Raw genomic sequence first — 25,187 nt, 5'->3', positions numbered from 1 at the left:
CAGCACTCCATTATCTACATTTGGATATACAAATGGCCAACAATTCTGTAAAAGAGCTGAAAGCTAGGGTTGCCACCCGTCCCTTTGAACCGTTTTGAATCAATACGGGACGGGGTTTGTCCCGTATTTGCGGAGTTGTCTTCAATGCAGCATCTCATGCAGATCATCCCACCGGCATTCTGTGAAGACTTGTCCTATTCTGCCCCTGATTGGGTAATACTCGCTGCCATCGTTGGATTGATTGGTTTGTTTCAGGTTCACGGCCAATCAGAGTCAGAGGAGGGCGGGTCTCTTGGCAGAGAGTCGATTTGAAAGAATGGCGGATGCTGCTCCAGCGCTGAAACGAAAGCGGACGCAAAAGTACCAACGAAAGTGGGAAGAATTAAATACTTGGCTGGAAAGTGTCAGCGGAAATGAGTATCAAGCACACTTTGTCGGCAAATGTTCTCTGTTGCGCATGGTGGCTTGTCAGATTCAAATCATTGTCAGATCCTATCAACATTCATACACTTTAAAATAAGGTTCATTTATTAAACATTAGTGTATTAACTAACATTAACTAACAATGAGTAAGAAATACATTTGTTACAGTATTTATTAATCTTTGTTAATGTTAGTTAATAGAAATAAAGCTGTTCATTGTTTGTTCTTGTTAGTTCAGTGCATTAACTAATATTAACAAGATTTTAATAAAGTATTATTAAATGTGGAAATTAACATGAACAAAGATGAACAATTGCTGTATAAGTGCAGATCATTACTGGTTAATGTTAATTAATGTAGTTAACTAATGAACCTTATTTTAAAGTGTTAGCGATTTGTTTATTACGGTTAAGGTGTACAGTCAGACACATAAGCATTATTTTAATACGAGATAAGATAAATATTTAATAATAAAAATATAATGCCTAAGTGAAGCAAATAAACAACTTAACTAATTTAAATGATTGCATTATTCAATAGGCTACTGTAGAATTAACAATAGACTATATAAAATAGATTAACTTACCAGTAATAATAATAAAAAAAATGGTGTGTTTTACATGAATTTAGAAATGTTTGTAGATCAATTATTTATTATGTGGTTTCACTGTTTGGTTGGTGTTACTGTCTGCAAACAATGACAAATATTTTATCCAAAATCTGTGTTCACGCCACCTTATACAATTACTAAAGTTCATTAGCAATTAATATTTTTATGAAAACATGTTTTAAGTTGTGATTTACCACTACTGGCTCGTCATCGGACCTGTGGTTATTGTGGCCCCGAGGGGTGACCCCCCCCAGGCGTCCCTTATTTTTCTGTATTGAAGGTGGCAACCCTACTGAAAGCAGAAGTTGAAAAGCTAGCCAATGCAGCAAAGCAGACACAGGACTATGTCACAAACTTAAGAAATCAGCTGGAACTACTCACAGAAAATATTAGGGGCATTGAAGATAGGAGCAGGAGAAATAACGATTTGAAAATCAAGGTAAATTGATGTGAAACATGCAAGTATATTTTGTTGCTTCTGAAGGGCAGTAAAAAAAAAAAAAAAAAAAAAAAAAAAAATATATATATATATATATATATATACATATATATTTCAACAAAATAAGAAAAAATTGGACATCTTCATCCTGTTTAAAAGTTTTCCCGCCATTGTACGTACTACAGCTAACCCATCCTCTAAGTTATTGAATAAACTTATCACGGAATTAATGTAATCAATCTTTTAATTTAGAATCCAGAATACTACATCTATAAGGACTTCACTTTTTTTATCTAACAGACATAAGACTTTCTCAAAGATAGATTACATATTTCTCAGCCTATCTCTAATTTCATCTAATTTTTTCACTCTGCAGTGTTATGTAATGTTCACCTTTCCAACATTAAGACCAAGGACCCTAGATGGTGTCTTAACACATCATTACTAAACAATCAGTCATTCATTAATTTGCTAAAAGATCATATGAAAGGACTTTCTCAAAATGTATTAATATTGTGATGTAGACCCTCAAATATTGTGGGAAATGACAAAGTGTGCAATATGAGGATTAATTATTTCCTTCTCTTCTGCTCATGCCAAAGTGAAAACCCGCCAATTTACACAATTAGAAAATAAAATCCAATTATTATTTATTTATTTATTTATTTTTATCATCAACAAGCTGCATGATTGTCCTCCTTGAAAAAGGAATATGATTTACTTTCACAATAAAAGGCATAGTTTATTTTACACTGGGAGAGGCAAAAATATTATTTGAATCGGAGAAACCTAGCCAATTATTGGCCCTCAGCTTGAGGGTATGTGAGTCTAAAGCATATGTAACCCTGAGTATGAAAAAAAGACAGGCCCCTTCAAATTTTGATCTGTGTGAAGACTGTTGTCTGGAAACTATATAAACTATATAAAAATTATTTTGTCATTAACTTTTATTACTGGATTGCACGGTGTTCTGCGTAAATTTGTTTAAACTCAGGTTCGCCAGCAGGGGGCACCCAAGCTTTACACTACGCTTCAGTAGCTGACTAACAGAACAGAAGTAGTATTCAGTAGTGGTGGGCGATACTGCAAAATTTGGTATTGATCCTTGTTACTTAAAAAAATACTGTTGTGTAGGGGAGAGCAGTATGTCATTATTTCTGAGGTGAATAAAAGATCAATTCTTTAGGCAATATTTTTTTATTAATGTATTGAAGTCCACAAAATTATTAGTTATTAGGCACTGTAGAATTAATTCTTTACAGCCTTTTTAAAAAAAAAATAAAGAATAACAAAAATCTCTCCCTTTTTTCTGGTTTTAAAGCAAGTGAAATAAAGTGCACACAATTATTACTGAAGAACAGCATTTTGTAGCTCAGCATTTTCCTTGTCATGTGTTTTAAGTGTTTGTTTGCATAGGTTTGTAGTGTTGCCACAGTATCGAATGCTCTTTTTACTATCTCAAGTTGCAGTATTATCATTTAGTGCCGTAAAATAGCTCCACACAATGCTTCTCTTCCTCTTGGCCATCCTGATCTCTCATTCAATCTGCTATCAGCTTCGCTCACTCATTTTGCTGCTCTTTGGCACGTTGTGTCAGTGAGTCACGTGACGACACAACAACGAATCACAGGGGGAGGAGTTGGGAGGGAAAAGTGAGCCTAGAGATAGAAGACACGAGCAAAGTATATAATGAACGTAGAGGAGAGATATTTAAATTAAAATATCGATTCAAATACAATTGTATCGATCTGATACCAATACCAGTGCTGGCATCAATACTATCGATATTTAGATCGATCCGCCCACCCCTAGTATTCAGTACGTGATGAGTGTCTGTGTACATGCAGTGGAAAGCACTCCTTGTTTAACCTGTGTTTTTCATGTTGTTTTAACGGGTAAGATGACAATAATCATTACTGTAGTAATGCCCAACAGTACTATGTTCTTATAGAGTCGCAGTTCGCACCTAAAAAATTAAGAAATGTTAACTTTTACCGTGATTATTAAGAGTCATACATAAAAGGGTTGATGAGAGTATCAACTCGAAAGACTATTAACTTTAAGCATGAGAAAAGTGAGAAGTAAATGTCTAAAAATACATATTTGAGATGAGAATACAAAACTAGAGATGATGATGAATTAAATAGATGCTTACAAACATTAATTAGTTGCGTGTAGTGACATAGCTTGAGTTAAGAAAACACACGTGTCTGTGATGATACATTAACATAATAAACCTTCATGTAGCATCACTCTGTCAGCCATTTCATTTAAAAACACTTTCAGTATGTACTGTAAATAACAATTCCAGTAAGATTCGGTGGTAAAAGGCTTTTATTAATAATTTGGTCCGATTGTTATGAAAAACAGAGTAACTTGTGTTTGGTTAAAATCTAGTTCATGAAATAAAGTCAGTTCTTAAGCATATTTCATAGAAGATTAAAAGCTTAAAACCAGTTATCAACACTGGAGTACTGTGTACATATACTAAATAGTTATTTTCATAGTTATGTTTGAGTTTATACATCACTTGCTTGTACTCATTTTAAAGGAGTTGGTGATACTTTAGTGATGTTATTCATCCTATCTTTTCTTTATACTTTGTGAGAGTTTTGTTACAATGTTTGTGGATTTATAGGAGGTATTGCTTGATGATTGAGTGTGGTATACAGAGTAATGTGTCCGTTGCCATGTATCTGTGTAAACATTTGCTCTACCAGAAGTTGTTGTTTATGATACTCTGGTATCATCAGCTAAGTAGCATTCAGTATGTGATGAGTGTCGATGTACACGCAGTGGAAAGCGCTCCATGTTTAGCTGTGTTTTTCATGTTGTTTTAACAGAAATAAATGTGTTGTCCCAAGAACGGACATTGCATCCTTCTTAAAAATATAATGCATACATCAGTGCAATAAAATCTTCCGATGACCAGGTAACCAGGAATCCGATGTTAATTAGGGCTGTCACTTTTGAGAAAAATCAAATTCAAACGGATGTCGAATATCATGCAATGTATTCAAATATATTGGAATATCTACGCCCCCCCCCCCCAAATCCCCCCCCTGCACATAAAAAAAAAACAAATAAAATTGACAAACAGTAAGTCTTTGAGAAGGGCTTTAGCAAGCTAGATGGTGCATTAGAAAAGGGGCTCATCTCCTGTTTCCAAAATGCATCACAAAGTGCTTGAAAAAGCTGTAAACTAATTCCACATTGCACAAGGTGCAAATAACCTTACGCCTGTTTCACACTAATGTTTAAGTTTTTTCAAGTTTGTAGGTGTCAAGGTACAGAAACCAAATAATTAAATGTAAAATAGCACTGGATAGTCTTCAATGTAAAAATTAAATATACAATCAAACCTACATTTATTCAGACACCTTTTTCATGGATTTGTATTTGTTCAGGTGCATTCAGGACTTCAGGGAGAACTTCGCAGAAGAGAGCTCGGTTCAGTGTCACTACAGTACGTCTAGAGTGCCCTCTTCTGGATAAGATGGCAAAGAATAAAAACAAAAACGGTCTAATCATAGACTGTTAAAAATGCGCTACACATGGCATTTTAAAAAACTGATATTTTATTTATAGTTAGATTACGGATATTTCACGTCATGCTCGAATGCATATTCGAATATTGAATAAAAAGTGACAGCCCTAATGTTAGTTAACAACATTTTTAAGGGTTGTTACACAAATCTGTATTAAACCAAAACTGATTTTGATGAGTCACTTTGTAGAGAGTACTTGGATGAATTAGAACTGCCTTGGATCATACAGATGGATAAAGACTCTTTGGAGGCCCCATTAAGTTTGGAGGAGCTCCATGAAGCACTAAAAAGCTTTCAAAAGGGCAAATCACCAGGCCTAAATGGCCTTCCTCCTGAATTATCCATCCATCCAACATCTTCCGCTTATCCGGGGCCGGGTCTCGGGGGCAACAGTCTAAGCAGAGACGCCCAGACTTCCCTTCCTACCCACTTCCTCCAGCTCTTCCGGGGGAACCCCTAGGCGTTCCCAGGCCAGCCGGGAGACATAGTCCATCCAGCGTGTCCTAGGTCTTCCCCAGGGCCTCCTCCCAGTGGGACGTGCCTAGAACACCTCCCTGGGAAGGCGTCCAGGAGGCATCCGAAATAGATGCCCGAGCCACCTCAGCTGGCTCCTCTCGATGTGGAGGAGCAACGGCTCTACTCTGAGCTCCTCCCGAGTGATCGAGCTTCTCACCCTATCTCTAAGGGAGCGCCCAGACACCCTACGGAGAAAGCTCATTTCGACCGCCTGTATCCGGGATCTTGTCCTTTCGGTCAAGACCCACAGCTCATGAACTCCAAACTCCCATGAACCCTCCAGCACCCTGGAAAGGGTATAGTGGGACGAAAACCACACTGTTCCTCCTGAATCCGAGGTTCCGCTATCGGCCGAATTCTCCTCTCCAGTACCCTGGCATAGACTTTCCCGGGGAGGCTGAGAAGTGTGATCCCCCTATAGTTGGAACACACTCTCCGGTCCCCCTTCTTGAAAAGAGGGACCACCACCCCGGTCTGCCAGTCCAGAGGTACTGTCCCCAACCACCATGCGATGTTGCAGAGGCATGGCAGCCAAGACAGCCCCACAACATCCAGAGACTTGAGATACTCAGGGCGGATCTCATCCACCCCTGGTGCCTTGCCACCGAGGAGTTTTTTAACTACCTCGATGACTTCAGCCCGGGTGATGGACGAGTCCTCCTCCGAGTCCCCAGCCACTGCTTCCTCAACGGAAGACAAGTTGGTGGGATTGAGGAGATCCTCAAAGTATTCCTTCCACTGCCCGACGATATCCCCAGTTGAGGTCAACAGGTGTCCATCTCCACTCTAAACAGTGTTGGTAGGGCACTGCTTCCCCCTCCTGAGGCGTCAAACGGTTCGCCAGAATCTCTTCGAGGCCAAACGATAGTCTTTCTCCATGGCCTCACCTACCTCCTAGGCCCGATGTTTTGCCTCCACGACTACCCGGGCTGCAGTCCGCTTGGCCTGCCGGTACCTGTCAGCTGCCTCCAGAGTCCCACAAGCCATCCAGGCCCGATATGACTCCTTCTTCAGCTTGACGGCATCCCTTTCTTCCGGTGTCCACCACCGGGTTCGGGGATTGCCGCCTCGACAGGCACCGGAGACCTTACGGCCACAGCTCCGAGCAGCCGCAGAGACAATGGAGGTGGAGAACATGGTCCACTCGGACTCAATATCTCCAGACTCCCTCAGGATCTGGTCGAAGCTCTGCCAGAGGTGGGAAATGAAGATCTCTGTGACAGCGGGCTCGGCCAAGCGTTCCCAACAGACCCTCAAAGTATGTTTTGGTCTGCCGAGTCTGTCTAGCTTCCTCCCAGAAATCCAATAACAGAACAACGCTCGGGTTCAGATCAGGGGGGCCGTTCCTCCCAATCACGCCCCTCCAGGCGTCACTGTCACTGCTCACATGGGCGTTGAAGTCCCCCAGTAGAACGATGGAGTCTCCAGTCGGAGCACTTTCCAGCACCCCTCCCAGAGACTCCAAGAGGGCCGGGTAGTCCACACTGCCATTCAGCCCGTAGGCACAAACGACAATGAGAGACGTATCCCCGACTCGAAGGCACAGGGAAGCGACCCTCTCGTTCACCGGGGTGAACTCCAGCACATGGCGGCTGAGCCGGGGGGCTATAAGCAAACCCACTCCAGCCCTCCGCCTCTCACCATGTGCAACTCCAGAGTGGTAGAGAGTCCAGCCTCTCTCAAGAAGTGTGGTTCCAGAACCCAAGCTGTGCATGGAGGTGAGCCCGACTATCTCTAGTCGGTACCTCTCGACCTCCTGCACAAGCTCAGACTCCTTCCCTGCCAACGAGGTGACATTCCACGTCCCTAAAGCCAGATTCTGTGTCCAGAGATCGGGTCGTCGGGGGTCTCGCCTTCGACTGTCACCCGATCCACTATGCACTGGCCACTTATGCTCCCTCTTGCAGGTGGTGAGCACACAGGAGGGCGGCCCCACGTCACTCCTTCGGGCTGAGCCCGGCCAGACCCCATGGGGGGAGGCCTGGCCACCAGGCACTATCATACGAGCCCCAACCCTGGGCCTGGCTCCAGGGTGGGGCCCCGGTTGCGCTATGCCGGGGCGATGTCTTGGTCCTTGCTGTATTTGTTAACATAAAGGGGTTTGTGAACTGTTCTTAGTCTGGCCCGTCACCAAGGAGCTGTTTGCCTTGGGAGACCCTACCAGGAGCATATAGCCCCAGACAACATAGCTCCCAGGATCATTCGGGTACTCAAACCTCTCCACCACGATAAGGTGACAGTTTAAGGACAGGTCCTCCTGAATTATATTTATGAGATTATATATATGAGAGTTCCTACCAAACTCCATATTTCTAAATCCTCCTGAATTATATTTAGAAATATGGAGTGTGGTAGGGACTCTCATGCTTGATTTATTTAATTTTGCAATCGAGTATAGAACATTTCATATAGATCAAAAACATATTTGATATCATTGCTTCTTAAAAAGGGTAAAGATCCTTTAGATTGCTCTAACTACAGAACAGTATCACTCATCTTATGTGATCTAAAAGTTTATGCTAAAACTCTTCTCTGGAGAAAGTAATTCGTAGCTTAATTAAAGAGGACCAAACCGGTTTTATTAAGGGGCGTTACACATCTGATAATATGCATCGACTGTTTCATCTACTTGATTTTGCAGACTCTCTTTCCGAATCATTTTGTGGTCTTTTCACTTGACACAGAAAAAGCCTTTGATAGGCTAGAGTGGAACGATATATGGGCAGTTCTTCAGTGTTTTGATTTCGGTGGACATTGCATTTCTTTGATTAAGACACTTTACCACTCACCTGAGCCATCCGTCTTAAAGGGGTTATATGATGTTGCTAAAAAGAACATTATTTTGTGTATTTGGTATAATGAAATGTGTTCAAAAAACACATTATTTTCCATGTGTACTGTACATTATTGTTTCTCCTCTATGCCCCTCCTTTCTGAAATGATTTGTTTGTTACAAAGCTCATCGGTCTGAAAAGCGAGATGTGCTCTGATTGGCCAGCTATCAAATGTATTGTGATTGGATGAATGCCTCAAGCGTGTGGCGGAAATGTTACACCCCTCACCATACTGTGATGATGTGTGTCCTGGCACGACAGGACAAAAACAATAAAACCCATTGCAAACGAGGCATTTGTTGCATCCAGTGGGGAAATAAATACTTATTATAATGACTTACACTGTCTTATTACACGTTGCATTGCGTATCGTGCTGCGTAAACATAAAACCATGTCTGCATTTGTGATCGGAGAAACGACAAACAACAAGCTCTACTCCACACTGCTCAAAACTTGCGTTTGAATTATCAGTAGCAAATCCTTAACACATGTAAACTATTTACAGACTGTGAGTCAGAAGCGCCAGACTGTCTTTGCAAATATGGGACTGCCCAGCTATATAGACACAGACACCGCTTTCAGGAGTTCGCCTTGCAGATAATAAAGTGAGAAGAATAGTATGCGTATTTGGCATGCTGCCCAGGAAGAAGCGCCAGACTGTCCTTGCAAATATGGAACTGCCACACTATACAGAAACAGACACCGGTTTCACGAGTTTGCCTTGCAGATAATAAAGCGAGAAGAATAGTATGCATATTTGGCATGCTTCCCAGGAAGAGGGCTCCGAGCTGGTCATCGGCCCGAATGCTGAGTGCTGAAAAACTAGAGAGAATGAAGGTAAGGCTGCTATGATTATTTATAGTGGTTCTCTCTCTCGAGGTGGATAGATTATGTGATTACTGATGATGAACTGGCCACATTGATTATTTGCACGTGCTCCTCCCGAAATTTGTTAATAAAACATCATATTTTAGGCTACTCTTACAGGAAACAGTCCTCATAAAATGCGTTGCACACATATTTGGGTTGAACTGTTCCGGAACAGTGTAAATACATCTTATCCGTTGATTTCTAGCTGTGTCCTCTTTTGGAAGACCAAATAAAGTAACTTCGCTTTCACAACGAAACACACAGCTTCTCCACAACATGGCAGTGGTGACGCCAGCGAGAATAAAAGTTACGCCTTCTTTCTTTGCGTGAACATTTGGCCGGTGTTATGCAAACCTTCTCACATATAGTTAGGTGTGGTTGACGCTTAACTTTTATAAAGAATATCTCTTTGGATTTGAGACTTTAGCCTTTGCAACTTTAATTGAACTTTATTGAAATCGCATCATATGATGTTAACTGGTAATATTAACTCCCCCCATTCCCTTTACAGTGTGGAACGAGGCAGGGATGTCCATTTTACCCTTTATTGTTTTGTTTATCCCTTGAACCACTAGCACCAACCATTAGGAAATATGACATTCCACCGATTAAAATTCATGACCATAATCATTATTTTGTTATGCGCTGATGACATTATCTTATATTTAGATAATTTTGATGTGTCAATAACCAATATAATTGGGGAATTTGATCACTTTAGTAGTCTATCTCGGTACAAGAAAAACTGGACCAAATCTGCTTTATCGCCAATTTACAATGTTAAAGTTAACTCTCCTATCCCCTCATTCATTCCTATTAAAGATTTTTTCATTTTCTTGGGTATTACCATATATAAAGACAATCTATACATACAAACTCTTTTAATAACATTGAAGTCAAGATCAGAATTGATTCTCAAAGATAGAATAATCTAGTCTCTCTCCAAGGCAAAACATCCACCGTCATAATGAATTTGTTACCTCGGCTTAATTTAATTTTTTCTATGCTGCCACTTTCCCCTCCTCCAGGTTACTTTAAAGCGATCAATTCCTTAATTTCCCAGTTTATCTGGAATGGTTAACGACAGTTCCCTGGGCATCGCCAATTTCCTCTCATCCTAGACGGGTTTGGATTGCACCATCCTTTGGTCGTCCATCTGTTTCTTTAAAATATAGTAAACTTAATGTTCACACTGCAAAAGTGTGGTAGAGGGTGTGGTCTAATCTAACTTCAATTTCTAAAAACTTGGCTTATCGTCTAATCCATTTCAAATTCATCCATAGAGCATACATCAGCTTTCGCCGGTGACTATTGAGAAGCTACAAAGCCTCTGCTGCTGAAGCCGAACCCCGAGACCGCAGCCTCACCTACTGATGCTACCCGCACAAAACAGCGACGCCGACGGTGTGAGAGTGTACAGAAGTGCGGTAAGCATGGAGGCACACGAGCTAGGCTAAGGGCTAAGCCCACTACACTGGCAATTTCATCACTCATGCTCTTAAACATTCGCTCTCTGGAAAATAAACTGGACTTAATTTAAATAATTCAGTCTACACCGCATGAGACAAGGGATTGTTGTGTGTTTGTTTTCACTGAAACATGGTTAATTGACAACATCCCGGACTCCTGCTACTGAGCTGAAAGAGAGTCATCACTGTCTAGTAAGACTCTCGGGCTGGCTTGTGTGTGTATGTCAACAAAGTGGTGTAACAATGCTGTGGTAGTGCCAAAACACTGTCGCTGGTGGAGTTTGTTTGTGAAGTGTCGACCCTTTTTATCTGCTGCAGGAGTTCACGGCCATTGTTATTGTTACAGTTTAAATTTCCTGTGCACAAATGCTATAAGGACGCGCTTCACAAGCTGAACAGCGCCATCAGCGAACAACAAAAAAATAACCCAGACGGCTTTTTCATAATAGCCAGTGACTTCAATCACACAAACTTAAAGAGAGTTTTGCCAAAGTTCTACCAACATGTGAATTTTACAACAAGGGGGAAAAACACACTGGACTTTATTTACACAACAGAAAATCATTAGTACATGGCTGTATCGCGCCCCCACCTAGGGTGCTTGGATATGTTTGTACTGGCTACTGTATACAGGCCACCAGGGCACCATACAGACTTTATTAAAGAGTTTGGTGAATTTACATCCGAGTTAGTTCTGGCTGAAGATAAAGTTTTAATAGTTGGTGATTTTAATATCCATGTTGATAATGAAAAAGATGCATTGGGATCAGCATTTATAGACATTCTTAACTCTATTGGGGTTAGACAACACGTTTCAGGACCTACTCATTGTTGAAATCAAACTCTAGATTTAATACTGTCACATGGAATTGATGTTGATAGTGTTGAAATTATGCAGCCAAGTGATGATATCTCAGATCATTATTTAGTTTTGTGCAAACTTCATATAGCCAAAATTGTAAATTCTACTTCTTGTTACAAGTATGGTAGAACCATCACTTCTACCACAAAAGACTGCTTTTTAAGTTATCTTCCTGATGTATCCAAATTCCTTAGCATATCCAAAACCTCAGAACAACTTGATGATGTAACAAAAACTATGGACTCTCTCTTTTCTAGCACTTTAAATATAGTTGCTCCTTTACGCTTAAGGAAGGTTAAGGAAAACAGTTTGACACCATGGTATAATGAGCATACTCGCACCCTAAAGAGAGCAGCCCGAAAAAATGGAGCGCAGCTGGAGGAAACAAAACTAGAGGTATTTCGTATTGCTTGGCAGGAAAGTAACCTATCCTACAGAAAAGCATTAAAACTGCTAGATCCGATTACTTTTCTTCTCTTTTAGAAGAAAACAAACATAACCCCAGGTATTTATTCAATACAGTGGCTAAATTAACGAAGAATAAAGCCTCAACAAGTGTTGACATTTCCCAACACCACAGCAGTAATGACTTTATGAACTACTTTACTTCTAAAATTGATACTATTAGAGATAAAATTGCAACCATTCAGCCGTCAGCTACAGTATCGCATCAGACAGTGCACTATAGACCCCCTGAGGAACATTTCCACTCATTCTCTACTATAGGAGAGGAAGAATTGTATAAACTTGTTAAATCATCTAAACCAACAACATGTATGTTAGACCCTATACCACCTAAGCTCCTAAAAGAGGTGCTTCCAAAAGTCATAGATCCTCTTCTGACTATTATAAATTCATCATTGTCATTAGGATATGCCCCCAAAACCTTCAAACTGGCTGTTATTAAGCCTCTCATCAAAAAACCACAACTTGACCCCAAAGAACTAGTTGATTATAGACCAATCTCGAATCTCCTTTTTCTGTCCAAGATACTAGAAAAGGTGGTATCCTCAAAATTATATTCCTTCTTAGAGAAAATTGGTGTATGTGAGGATTTCCAGTCAGGATTTAGACCGTATCATAGTACTGAGACTGCTCTCCTTAGAGTTACAAATGACCTGCTCTTATCATCTGATCGAGGGTGTATCTCTCTTTTAGTTTTATTGGATCTTAGTGGGGCGTTTGACACAATTGACCACAACATTCTTTTGCATAGACTTGAACACTTTGTTGGCATTAATGGAAGTGCATTAGCATGGTTTAAATCGTACTTATACGACCGCCATAAGTTCGTAGCAGTGAATGAAGATGTATCATATCGATCACAAGTGCAGTATGGAGTACCTCAAGGCTCAGTACTAGGGCCGCTACTCTTCACGCTTTATATGTTACCCTTGGGAGATCTCATCAGGAAACATGGTGTTAGCTTTCACTGTTATGCTGATGATACTCAGCTCTATATTTCTTCTCGGCCCGGTGAAACACACCAATTTCAAAAAACGAATGTAATGCATAGTCGATATAAAAAACTGGATGACAAGTCATTTCTTACTGCTAAATTCTAAAAAAAAAAAGAGGTGTTAATTATAGGACCTAGAAACTCTGCTTGTAATAACCTAGAACACTGTCTAAGACTTGATGGTTGCTCTGTCAATTCTTCGTCATCAGTTAGGAACCTAGGTGTGCTATTTGATCGCAATCTTTCCTTAGAAAGCCACGTTTCTAGCATTTGTAAAACTGCATTTTTCCATCTCAAAAATATATCTAAATTGCGGCCTATGCTCTCAATGTCAAATGCAGAAATGTTAATCCATGCATTTATGACTTCAAGGTTAGATTATTATAATGCTTTATTGGGTGGTTGTTCTGCACGCTTAGTAAACAAACTACAGCTAGTCCAAAATGCAGCAGCAAGAGTTCTTACTAGAACCAGGAAGTATTACAATATTAGCCCGGTCCTGTCAACACTTCACTGGCTCCCTATCAAACATCGTATAGATTTTAAAATATTGCTTATTACTTATAAAGCCCTGAATGGTTTAGCACCTCAGTATTTGAATGAGCTCCTTTTACATTATAATCCTCTACATCCGCTACGTTCTCAAAACTCAGGCAATTTGATAATACCTAGAATATCAAAATCAACTGGGAGCGGCAGATCCTTCCTATTTGGCGCCTAAACTCTGGAATAACCTACCTAACATTGTTCGGGAGACAGACACACTCTTGCAGTTTAAATCTAGATTAAAGACCCATCTCTTTAACCTGGCTTACACATAACATACTAATATGCTTTTAATATCCAAATCCGTTAAAGGATTTTTAGGCTGCATTAATTAGGTAAACCGGAACCGGGAACACTTCCCATAACACCCTATGTACTTGCTACATCATTAGAAGAATGGCATCTACGCTAATATTTGTCTGTTTCTCTCTTATTCCGAGGTCACCGTAGCCACCAGGTCCAGTCTGTATCCAGATCATAGGGTCACTGCAGTCACCCGAATCCAGTACGTATCCAGACCAGATGGTGGATCAGCACCTAGAAAGGACCTCTACTGCCCTGAAAGACAGCGGAGATCCAGGACAACTAGAGCCCCAGATACAGATCCCCTGTAAAGACCTTGTCTCAGAGGAGCACCAGGACAAGACCACAGGAAACAGATGATTCTTCTGCACAATCTGACTTTGCTGCAGCCTGGAATTGAACTAGTTCTAGTAAGAACTCTTGCTGCTGCATTTTGGACTAGCTGTAGTTTGTTTACTAAGCGTGCAGAACAACCACCCAATAAAGCATTACAATAATCTAACCTTGAGGTCATAAATGCATGGATTAACATTTCTGCATTTGACATTGAGAGCATAGGCCATAATTTAGATATATTTTTGAGATGGAAAAATGCAGTTTTACAAATGCTAGAAACGTGGCTTTCTAAGGAAAGATTGCGATCAAATAGCACACCTAGGTTCCTAACTGATGACGAATAATTGATAGAGAAACCATCAAGTCTTTGGAGTCGATTAACGCATATACGCGTTTTGAGTCATTTTCTCCTGATAACCCCGAAAAGAACTTAAATTACACTTTCAGTTTTAATCGTACAGATAAGAGCAATACATCAATCGAATCTGTAAAGGGTCTACTTTTTTTTGGATACAGACATAATAACAACAAAACTTTGTGCACTTATAAAATAAAGATAACAAACAAGGTGCGCTGTCTGCAGCCTTTGTCTGCGCTGATCTTCTTTTAAAAAACACGTCATTTAAATGAACTGTAACTCCGTGAATACTCAACGAAAATACATGAGAGAGATATCTATAGAAAGCTTGACATGGAGGTCTGGATTTGGAGTCACACTCAAAATTGAAGTGGAAAAACACACTACAGGCTGATCCAACTTTGATGTAATGTCCTTAAAACAAGTGAAAATGAGGCTCAGTAGTGTGTGTGGCCTCCCTACAATGCCTGGGCATGCTCCTGATGAGGTGGCAGATGGTCTCCCGAGGGATCTCCTTCAAGACCTGGACTAAAGCATCCGCCAACTCCTGGACAGCTGCTTGACTTATGGTGTTTCTCTTTGCACATGTACAGTATTTACGTGAAGCATTCGTATAGTTTGTATTTTTTTATGTATTGGTAAACATTTATATATATAGTATATTTATGGTCAAAATCTGTCAGTAAGTCAGTTTGTGTATATATTTGCACTGTTTTACTTTGTTGTATGTCTGTATTTATGTAGCACTGTGGTCCTGTGAGGCATGACATTTCATTCCAATGTATGTCCTCACACGTAGCGGAATGACAATAAAGCTCAGCTTAACTTGACTTGAATTGACTATTTCATGAACTGATGTAATGTTAATATAGTAACCTGCTGAAGTATTAATATCTGTTTTAAACCATTGTAATGCACAGATAACCACCAAAAGTGGTGATGAGAAAGGCACATGATGAATCAAAGCCCATCACAAACAGTTTTTCTACAAGCTGGGGAGAGAAGTACTTATATTATAGAAGGTGCACAGTGTCATTCACACAGATACTAATCACCATCATGACAACATCATGGTTCAACTGAGAAGAAAAAAAAAGGGCAATAAACATATATATAATTTATGGTAATTTAATGCGTTAATTAGAATAATTCATTATGGAGAAAAATAACGTGTGTAAAAACAAGTGCAAATGTGATACTCATCTTATACAACAGTTCATTAAGAAGTTAATAGTGTGTTATTTTACACAGTGTTGCCTGTTTTGCTCAATTTTGCCAACTAAAATATAGAGACAGATCAGAACTGTTCATCTCCGAGCAACCCACAGTGGCATTTCATTTCTTAATCCACGTTTTGAACTAATTGGGTGAACCATTTGGCGCATTGAACCATTGGCCATAGTCGCGTTGGATTTGAAGTGGCGCAGCACAGACCGATCGGTGTATAACATCGTACCGCGAGAGCGATTCAAAAAGCACAAGGAGTCTGCTCTCTAAAGCTTTTGCTGTTCTTCTGATGTCATACACCGATCAGTCTGATGGTGATGATCCACTTCAAGTCGAACAAGCCTAATGATTCAATGAACCGTTCACTTCACTCCTAAATGAATTAGCCATTTGAACGAATCAAATAAATTAATAAATGACTCGATGGCTTAATCATTAAGACATTTACCACCACCTACTGGCAGTTTTAGTTTATTATTTAGAGTATAATTTCATTAAATAAATAATTTCACATTTTCATAGTGATAATAATAAAACTAAGAAAATAATTTATTAAAGTTATAGTTCACCCAACCAAAAATGACAATTCTGTCATCATCTTCCCACATGCTCCAAAAGAGTATATGTAATAAATTATTTCAAACAATATATTTCTTGCTGAACCTACTTTTTGTAATCTCTGTTTGAGGCTTTGCACAACAATGACTTTAAATTATCTTTTCAGAGTAATTTCTCCGAATTTGATGTGCGATTTAATTAGATTAATTAATCACCATATTATGTAATTAATTCGATTAAAAATTTTAATCGCTTACCAGCCCTAATATATATAGTGTAAATTTAGTTTTTCTTTTTACTCTAATTTTTACAATTACTTTTTCAGTTCCAAAAAAACATAATTATAACAGTATTTTACTGTAAAGTGGCATTCAATGTAATTACAGTTATTCATCCTATATAAAATGGAAGTATAAGATGCAATACTCACTGAGTGACTGCGGTTCTGATGTCCAGATCACTATAATATCTGTCATGAATCTGGTATATGAACTTTCATCCATTCACCACCAGAGGTCACCCGCTCACTACATGGACTCCGGCACTACACCCACTGTTGCACTTCACCCGCGACTACAGTTCCCATCACCCATTGCACTAATTGCAAACACAGCTGAAGGCACTAATCTCACACACACTGCTGAATATGCTGATTACACTCACTATATAAACACTCACTCAGACATCTTCAGGCTGCTGAGTATTGTATGCGCTTATCACTAGTTAGCTGATAGCTACCCTACGGAGCCTGTCTTTTTTGAGGTGAAGTTTAGTCTCAGTCCTGCCTTGCCTGTTTCCCTGTGTTCTCTTCTTTGCATGATTGCCTCTCTTGTTTAGCCCTGTTTGGATACTGTTTTCCCCTGCCTGGACCTTGCTTGTACCTGGATTATCCCTCTTGTCTCACCCTGCTGGATTATGTTTGCCGTGGACTGACCCTTGCTTGCTTCTCGGACTGCTCTAGCCTTTCCTTCTACACGCCTGTTTGCCATCACCTGATCTATGCCTGTTTCTGACCATGTCTTGTCAATAAAAGCTTTGCATATGGATCCGCACGTCTCCCATCTGGTTCGCTCCGTGACAGAATACTCGGCCCAAAAAGGATCCAGCGGCTTCACTGATGAACTTTGGCCAGGCCTGGACACAGCAAAGATATTGTTAGCCCTCAAACAGGGTACACGATCACTGGAAGGCTATATTCAAGAGTTTCTGGCCATTGCTCATTATTCGGATCTGCCGGACTGTGTATTGATAGACTTTTTTTGTGATGGATTAAACCAACCTCTGAGATCCCAATCAATCAGTGAGGGTCCCCGCTCATCTCTCGCCCAGTTAATGGACTGGGCTTTGCTGATTGTTGGCTCCGCATTCATTGTGGGTGTCACAGAGGCACGCGACCCCGGATTTATTCACGTAATGACAGCATCAATGAATTCAGAATCACAGCACAAGATGGCCGCCTGTCCAGAGTCATGGTCCAAGATGGCCGCCTGTCCAGAGTCATGGTCCAAGATGGCCGCCAGCCCAGCGCCACAGCACAAGATGGCCGCCAGCCCAGCGCCACAGCACAAGATGGCCGCCAGCCCAGCGCCACAGCACAAGATGGCCGCCAGCCCAGCGCCACAGCACAAGATGGCCGCCAGCCCAGCGCCACAGCACAAGATGGCCGCCAGCCCAGCGCCACAGCACAAGATGGCCGCCAGCCCAGCGCCACAGCACAAGATGGCCGCCAGCCCAGCGCCACAGCACAAGATGGCCGCCAGCCCAGAGCCACAGCACAAGATGGCCGCCAGCCCAGAGCCACAGCACAAGATGGCCGCCAGCCCAGAGCCACAGCACAAGATGGCCGCCAGCCCAGAGCCACAGCACAAGATGGCCGCCAGCCCAGAGCCACAGCACAAGATGGCCGCCAGCCCAGAGCCACAGCACAAGATGGCCGCCAGCCCAGAGCCACAGCACAAGATGGCCGCCAGCCCAGAGCCACAGCACAAGATGGCCGCCAGCCCAGAGCCACAGCACAAGATGGCCGCCAGCCCAGAGCCACAGCACAAGATGGCCGCCAGCCCAGAGCCACAGCACAAGATGGCCGCCAGCCCAGAGCCACAGCACAAGATGGCCGCCAGCCCAGAGCCACAGCACAAGATGGCCGCCAGCCCAGAGCCACAGCACAAGATGGCCGACTCAACGCCTGAGTCTCCAGACAAGGTGCCGCCGACTCGCCATCATAGAGGGCGGAGGATGAGGAGACAGGCGCCTACCGTTCCTCAAAGCCCGGAGAACGTTCCCGAGCGGGCCGCTGCCGTCCAGGAGGACGTTTCCGAGGCGGTGCCCGAGGCCGTTCCGGATGCCGAGGCAGTGACCGATGCCGTTCCCGAGGCCAAGGCGGTGCCCGATGCCGAAGCGGTCCCCGAGGCAGTGACCAATGCCGAGGCGGTGCCCGATACTGTTCCGGAGGCCGAGGCGGTGCCCGAAGCCGAGGCGTCCCACGTCTCCACAGGCAGTCCAAAGTCGAGTCTGGTGCTCAAGGACTCTCCAGAGTTGGGTCAGGTTCCAGTGAACTCTTCAGAGTCGAGTAAGGTTCCAGTGAACTCTCCAGAGTCAGGGCTAGTCACCGATGACCCTCCAGAGTCAGGGCTAGTCGCCGATGACCCTCCAGAGTCAGGGCTAGTCGCCGATGACCCTCCAGAGTCAGGGCTAGTCGCCGATGACCCTCCAGAGTCAGGGCTAGTCGCCGATGACCCTCCAGAGTCAGGGCTAGTCGCCGATGACCCTCCAGAGTCAGGGCTAGTCGCCGATGACCCTCCAGAGTCAGGGCTAGTCGCCGATGACCCTCCAGAGTCAGGGCTAGTCGCCGATGACCCTCCAGAGTCAGGGCTAGTCGCCGATGACCCTCCAGAGTCAGGGCTAGTCGCCGATGACCCTCCAGAGTCAGGGCTAGTCGCCGATGACCCTCCAGAGTCAGGGCTAGTCGCCGATGACCCTCCAGAGTCAGGGCTAGTCGCCGAGGACCGTCCAGAGACAGGGCTAGTCGCCCAGGACCGTCCAGAGACAGGTCAAGTCACCTCTAACACCCAAGAGTCAAGTAAAACAACAGTTAAACTTCATGAGTCAAGTCTGTTCCCTGTTGACTTCTCAGAGTTAAGTCAGGTCCTCATTGATCAAGTCCCTGTTGTTTTCCCAGAGCCTAGTCAGGTCACCGTTAGTCAGGTCCCTGTTGATCTCCCAGAGTCTAGTCAGGTCACCGCTGACCGTCCAGAGTTAGGTCAAGTCACCACTATCACCCAAGAGTCAAGTAAAACAACAGTTAAACTTCATGAGTCAAGTCTGTTCCCTGTTGACTTCCCAGAGTTAAGTCAGGTCCTCGTTGATCAAGTCCCTGTTGTTTTCCCAGAGCTTAGGCAGGTCACCGTTGATCAAGTCCCTGTTGATTTCCCAGAGTCTAGTCAGGTCACCGCTGACCGTCCAGAGTTAGGTCAAGTCACTGCTGTCCGTCCAGAGTCAGGTCAAGTCACCTCTAACACCCAAGAGTCAAGTAACTCAACAGTTAAACTTCATGAGTCAAGTCAGGTCCCCGTTAATCAGGTCCCCATTGACTTCCCAGAGTCAAGTCAGGTCCCCATTCATCAGATTCCTGTTGATTTCCCAGAGCAAAGTCAAGTCACCGAAGATCTTCATGAGCAAAGTCAAGTCACCAATGATCTTACTGAGCAAAGTAAAGTCACCAATGATCTTTATGAGCGGAGTCAGGTCATCAATGATTTTCATGAGCAAATTCAAGTCACCATTGACCTCCGTGAGTTAAATCAAGTCCCAGTTGATCTTCATGAACTAAGTCAAATCACCACAGATCCACCAGAGCTTCGTCACATCTCAGCCGAACTCCCAGAACTCCTGTCCTATCCTGTCATGGCCACGGAGGCCAGCTACCATCTCATCACGGCCACGGAGGCCGCAATTAACCTGTTTATGTTCTCTATTTCAGTCCCACCTGACCAGACTTCCTTTCCAGTGCCATTGACTTCACTGTGGTGGTCCTCTGCTCCGCCCTGGTGGGTTTCTGTCTGTTCTGTCTCGGCTGTGGTGGTCCTCTGCTCCGCCCTGGTGGGCTTCGGTCTGTTCTGTCTCGGCTGTGGTGGTCCTCTGCTCTGCCTTGGTGGGCTTCGGTCTCGTCTGTGGCGGTTCTCTGCACTGCACCGGTGGCCTTCAGTTCTGCCGGCTCCGCCCCGGTGGGTCCCAATTCCACCTGCTCCACCCTGAAATCCCTGCTCTACCAGTCTTGCCTCAGTCCCTGTGCTCTCCACTTCAATGTGGACCTGCACCTCTGTCCCTCCCCCTGTTCCGCCTCGGCTCCACCACCCTCCTGGATTATAGTGAAGTAGGAGCGTCTGGAAGCCGCTTCTTGGGGCGGGGCTATGTCATGAATCTGGTATATGAACTTTCATCCATTCACCACCAGAGGTCACCCGCTCACTACATGGACTCCGGCACTACACCCACTGTTGCACTTCACCCGGGACTACAGTTCCCATCACCCATTGCACTAATTGCAAACACAGCTGAAGGCACTGATCTCACACACACTGCTGAATATGCTGATTACACTCTCACTATATAAACACTCACTCAGACACCTTCAGGCTGCCGAGTATTGTATGCGCTTATCACTAGTTAGCTGATAGCTACCCTACGGAGCCTGTCTTTTTTGAGGTGAAGTTTAGTCTCAGTCCTGCCTTGCCTGTTTCCCTGTGTTCTCTTCTTTGCATGATTGCCTCGTATTACCTCTCTTGTTTAGCCCTGTTTGGATACTGTTTGCCCCTGCCTGGACCTTGCTTGTACCTGGATTATCCCTCTTGTCTCACCCTGCTGGATTATGTTTGCCATGGACTGACCCTTGCTTGCTTCTCGGACTGCTCTAGCCTTTCCTTCTACACGCCTGTTTGCCATCACCTGATCTATGCCTGTTTCTGACCATGTCTTGTCAATAAAAGCTTTGCATATGGATCCGCACGTCTCCCGTCTGGTTCGCTCCGTGACAATATCCATCCAGAAGTGTTGTACCGTTGACCCGTGTAAGCCCAGCATGAGGATTACACAACATATCTGTGCTCTCACAAGCCTTGGGGTCCCAGCTAAAGGGATTGAATCTTCCTCCCTTGGTGTCCCTTGCTAACAATAAAGTTCAAACAGTGGGAATGCACCTCTCTAATCCATTTACTGGCGTTTGCTGGGTTCAAACTGTGGATCACGCTATGAAATGTCTGCTTGGGCATCTCCCAAGAGAATGTATGGTGTGGCAACTGGGATTTAGATCCAAAAAAAAAAAAGAATACATGCACTCGCTGGCAGTGATGACAGCATATGTCATCATATTTAATGCATTTAAGATATATAAACAGTGTAATGCTGTTAAAGAGAAGGAAGAATGCATTTGAGAACATTTTCCATATTAAATGTGAACAGCCAAACAAGTGTGTTCATGATGATTATTCATTAAGGTTCAGTGCTTCTACATGTGCAAAAAAAATAAATAAAATAAAAATAAAAACACCTGCTTCATTATTTCTCATATTCAGCAAGGAATTACAACCAGAACTTCATCTAGAAACAACCTTTAGCTGAATTATCAGGAGAGTCCAGAGTTTATTAATCTATTGCTTTTTATTACAAATGACCTTTCATACTAGTAACATTTTAATTGCTTAATTAAGATGTCCTATAAACCTGCAAAAGTAAGCAATATTATTAAACATCAAAAAAGTTATTCTAGCCCAAAATATTAATTATTTCCCTTTTTTAGGCTTAAATACCAAAGCATGCCCTGTCAAGCTTCGACTCAGGAGTTGATAAGCTCTTGAGTGCAAAATATTGAGTGACTTACAGCTCTTGACTAGATTACAGGTCCTTCTCAAAAAATTAGCATATTGTGATAAAGTTCATTATTTTCCATAATGTAATGATAAAAATTAAACTTTCATATATTTTAGATTCATTGCACACCAACTGAAATATTTCAGGTCTTTTATTGTTTTAATACTGATGATTTTGGCATACAGCTCATGAAAACCCAAAATGCCTGTCTCAAAAAATTAGCATATTTCATCCGACCAATAAAAGAAAAGGGTTTTTAATACAAAAAAAGTAAACCTTCAAATAATTATGTTCAGTTATGCACTCAATACTTGGTCGGGAATCCTTTTGCAGAAATGACTGCTTCAATGCGGCGTGGCATGGAGGCAATCAGCCTGTGGCACTGCTGAGGTGTTATGGAGGCCCAGGATGCTTCGATAGCGGCCTTAAGCTCATCCAAAGTGTTGGGTCTTGCGTCTCTCAACTTTCTCTTCACAATATCCCACAGATTCTCTTTGGGGTTGAGGTCAGGAGAGTTGGCAGGCCAATTGAGCACAGTAATACCATGGTCAGTAAACCATTTACCAGTGGTTTTGGCACTGTGAGCAGGTGCCAGGTCGTGCTGAAAAATAAAATCTTCATCTCCATAAAGCTTTTCAGCAGATGGAAGCATGAAGTGCTCCAAAATCTCCTGATAGCTAGCTGCATTGACCCTGCCCTTGATAAAACACAGTGGACCAACACCAGCAGCTGACATGGCACCCCAGACCATCACTGACTGTGGGTACTTGACACTGGACTTCAGGTATTTTGGCATTTCCTTCTCCCCAGTCTTCCTCCAGACTCTGGCACCTTGATTTCCGAAAGACATGCAAAATTTGTCCAAAAGTCCAGTGCTGCTTCTCTGTAGCCCAGGTCAGGCGCTTCTGCCGCTGTTTCTGGTTCAAAAGTGGCTTGACCTGGGGAATGCGGCACCTGTAGCCCATTTCCTGCACACGCCTGTGCACGGTGGCTCTGGATGTTTCTACTCCAGACTCAGTCCACTGCTTCAGCAGGTCCCCCAAGGTCTGGAATCGGTCCTTCTCCACAATCTTCCTCAGGGTCCGGTCACCTCTTCTCGTTGTGCAGCGTTTTTTGCCACACTTTTTCCTTCCCACAGACTTCCCACTGAGGTGCCTTGATACAGCACTCTGGGAACAGCCTGTTCGTTCAGAAATTTCTTTCTGTGTCTTACCCTCTTGCTTGAGGGTGTCAATGATGGCCTTCTGGTCAGCAGTCTTACCCATGATTGCGGTTTTGAGTAATGAACCAGGCTGGGAGTTTTTAAAAGCCTCAGGAATCTTTTGCAGGTGTTTAGAGTTAATTAGTTGATTCAGATGATTAGGTTAATAGCTTGTTTAGAGAACCTTTTCATGATATGCAAATTTTTTGAGATAGGAATTTTGGGTTTTCATGAGCTGTATGCCAAAATCATCAGTATTAAAACAATAAAAGACCTGAAATATTTCAGTTGGTGTGCAATGAATTTAAAATATATGAAAGTTTAATTTTTATCATTACATTATGGAAAATAATGAACTTTATCACAATATGCTATTTTTTTTAGAAGGACCTGTATATTATTATATAAGAACTCAAACTTTCAGAGTCTTTCTTCTAGCCTAGTTTCACACACAATCCATCAAGAAATCAATGAGGAAAGTCTTTCTGAAGGGATTTAACTTCAATGAACATACAGGTGCATATCAATAAATTAGTTAAGTTAATTTGTTTCAGTAACTCAAATTGTAAAACTCGTGTTTTGCACTATGTGGGTGGAGTGCTGTGTGTCTCTCGTCAGCACTGATCGTTTCATGTGGGCGTCTCCGTTAATTGTTCATCTACACCAGCTGCTACTCATTACATGATCCCTACTTATTGCCCTGTGTTTTGTCTTGTGTTTGTCAGAGCGTTGTTTGAAGTCTCCCGTTCGTATGCGTGGTTTCTCGTTCCTGTTATTCTCGGTTTCATCTCTTCGCTCACCTCTGGAACCCCATCCACTCCTCACCACCACGGATTCCACTCCTCACCACCACCGATCGCTCGTCTCAGTTCCTGTGTCACGCTCTCCTGCTGCATCTTCTCACCACCACTTCCTGGATCACCATCAGACATCGCTACTTCCTGGATCACCGTCAAACATAGCCTCACACACCTGTTGTTCCTGCCACTATTCTCGTGTACCTGGACTCTGTCAAATTCTTATTCATTTACTTGCACTTGCTTCCTCACCCTTATTTGCCCCATACAGAACGCTCTACCTGACATGGAAGCAGCAAGGTTCACGTCACTGTCTGAATTAATCCACCACAGCGTCACCCGCATGGATCAGCAGCAGGAGAGCATCGTCAACACCGGACACGCTGTCCAAGTGCTGGTGACACAGGTGTCCGAGCTCACCCAGCAGATCCAACAGCTGACCACTCCCACTGCGCCACCTGCACCGTCTGTTCCCTGGGCTGTCCCCGATGCGAACTACCGGCCGGAACCACTCCTACCTGTTCCCGAGAATTACTCCGGTGAGCCCAACTACTGTAGAACATTGACCAATTGTTCCATGCATTTCTGCCTGCAGCCTCGCACCTTCGAGACAGAGGAGTCGGTGTGGGAGTATGGAGACCCATGCTGTTGCGTGGCCAAGTGGTCTAAGGCGCTGGATTTAGACTCCAGTCTTTCTGGGGGCGTGGGTTCGAATCCCACCGCTGCCAGCAGTGATTAGGGTGTTAATGGCGCAGTGGAGCCCATGCATTTGTCCAGAGGTGCCACCGCACGTGGACCAGAGCCCGCGAGACTCTGCTCCAGGTGAGGGCGCGCACCAAGGCCAATCGCCACCGGTCAAAGCCTCCCGTATACGTCGTGGGTCAAAAAGTGTGGCTTTCTACCAACAACATTCTGCTTCATTACGTTTCTAATAAGTTAGCTCCCAAATTTATTGGCCCGTCAAC

The 25,187-nt window shown here is 43.1% G+C and overlaps 1 long non-coding RNA gene and 1 other non-coding gene across 2 annotated transcripts in view; one reads left to right on the top strand and one right to left on the bottom strand.

Moving 5' to 3' along the window:
- The window catches only part of LOC132142418 (uncharacterized), a 1,026,371-nt gene that overhangs the window by 564,229 nt on the left and 436,955 nt on the right, over nt 1-25,187 (bottom strand). The window lies entirely within an intron of this gene.
- trnal-uag (transfer RNA leucine (anticodon UAG)) lies at nt 24,867-24,953 on the top strand. The gene has a single exon. It is a non-coding gene; the product is annotated as a tRNA-Leu (tRNA).

This window comes from Carassius carassius, chromosome 6, assembly GCF_963082965.1.
Source record: "Carassius carassius chromosome 6, fCarCar2.1, whole genome shotgun sequence".
Taxonomy (NCBI): domain Eukaryota; kingdom Metazoa; phylum Chordata; class Actinopteri; order Cypriniformes; family Cyprinidae; genus Carassius; species Carassius carassius.
Note: the sequence above shows the minus strand (reverse complement) of the source record. Positions and strands in the feature narration are given on the sequence as shown.